This window comes from Pteropus vampyrus, unplaced genomic scaffold, assembly GCF_000151845.1.
Source record: "Pteropus vampyrus isolate Shadow unplaced genomic scaffold, Pvam_2.0 Scaffold3, whole genome shotgun sequence".
Classification (NCBI taxonomy): domain Eukaryota; kingdom Metazoa; phylum Chordata; class Mammalia; order Chiroptera; family Pteropodidae; genus Pteropus; species Pteropus vampyrus.
In genome coordinates this window covers 408196-410352 of record NW_011888784.1, presented here as the reverse complement: position 1 = coordinate 410352, position 2157 = coordinate 408196, and positions in this window count along the sequence as shown.

The window sequence follows — 2157 nt, the reverse complement described above, 5'->3', positions numbered from 1 at the left end:
CATAGTTATAACAATGGGGAAAGTCAGTGTAGGTCTCTGCCATTATTGCCTCTCTCCTGTATCTATAAACATTTTAAAATGTGGCTCAGATGACAGCGGCAAGAAAATAGGATAATAGTAAACTCTGGATCAGTTGTTGACAAGAGAATGACATAGAAATGCCACATAGAAGGTAACATGGCATCCACATATAAGCCTAAAGGGGGATTCATTTTCAGCTCAGACTTCAGTCTGACAACACAAACAAGTTTTTAAAAACTACCTCCATGACCAAAGCAAAGGCCATAACACACACAGAGCACAAAGCAAACACAGCAAACATGGACAGAACGTGAGGACTGTACAACTAGAACAGAAGATCCTGCCTGGGGAAGGAAGGCTGGTGACAGAACCCTTTACAGTATATTGTGTTACTGGATTTCCTATGGGCAGTGATCACCAAGGAACAGGACTCACCATGCCCACTGCCCTTCCAAAATTTCAAAGCAGAGCTCATCAGACTTTAGTGCATATATTGGTCAGCTCCACACTACTTTGTGAGCCAGTAGACAGAAATAGAGATTAAAATGAGCCAGACCCTGTGCCCAGACAGAGAGCTGATCAGAGTTCCCCGACTCTTCTCTGTGACTCATCATCTCTCTGAGCCACACACCTCCTGGCTTGCCCCATATGTCTCCTCCATAGCACAATCATCATTGTTCCCTCAGAATCTACTTGAGGACTAAATGGCTTTAAATTCCCTTTTCTTCATTTATATTAGCAGATCTTTCGATATAAGCAGCACCCCCTCTTCCCAATTTGTTCCTCCTTTCCCCGCCAACAAAGCCAACCATCTTCCTTTCCCCTAGAATTTTCCTGTTTTCTCTTCTAGATGTTAAAGCAAAGAATTTGGGAGTTTAAGTTGAAGTCTGTTAAAGAATTGAATATGGATTGGCAGAAATAAGTTAAATGAGGAAAGGATAGAGTTCACACTTCACTCTTTAGCCCAGATTCAGACAACCCGAAAGCACATAAAGAGCAGGACTTCTCATAGAATTTACCAAAATCTACCCGTGTATTAGAATTATTTATGCATGTATCTGATTCCTCCACTAGGTTAAACATGTGATAAACAGGAACTTCATCTTATTTGTCCTTGTAACCTGTATAGTACCTGGCACAAAGCTTTATTTAAATAAACAGTGTGTTAAATGGAATAGCAGGTGACACACACAGAAAAAAAAAGCAAAATGGATTAGCTGAACAAACATGTGTTCATCTATTGGTTCAGGTGGAAAATTCCACTCTACACGACTGAGCAGCAACACACAGCAACAGAGCAAAATGAAAATTATACTACCATGTGTTCATTAAGATTCTTCAGGGTTAACTGAAACCACCTGGTTATTTTTTCCCTCCCTCCCCAACATTCTGTCTTACATCACATAGCCTACGTCGTTGGCTTAGCTGCCTTAGCTTCCCATCTCAAAATGAGACAACTCTTACTGCCTCTTCGCAGGTGTCAAGCGAGCCTGGATAATGTTCCATACGCACACACTGAGCCATGTTCTTTTCTTGCTCTTGTCAGTGTAAAGAGAGTCAACTGTCCCCTTTAAATTTGTTCACACTCCTTCATGTGACTTGCCTACCAATGACTGTCCTGGAAAGCAGTTCCCGAAAGAGTTAAAATGCCTCCTTTTAAACAGTCATAGAGGAGCAGATGGCACATTTACTAACTGAGAAGATGTTGCTCTCACTTAGGTCTAAATTCCTTCCCTCCACCTGGCATACCAGACAGCTGTGGCAGCTCCATCTGCCCACCTTGAATTCATCAGGTTAATGCTCCATTTCCTTAATTGAGGTTAAGCAAACCCAAGTAATCAAAGACAGGTATGGAATGTTCCCTGTCATAATCACACCTCTGGTTCTATGACACCAACAACTATTCCTGCACTCTTAAGCCACACTTTCATATATGAAAAGCTTAGCACAGTGAATGAAGAGATAGGTAAAGATGACAGGCAGGCCCCTTTTTCAAGGATCCGTAGGCTGACTGCAGATGTCATTCTTACTCTTTAGAGTAAACTCCTTAGGAAAGCTCCCACTCACCCTCAAGAACTGTGGCAGGTAACATCCCCCATATTCTACCTGGGAAGTCCCATAGCACCATCACCAGGC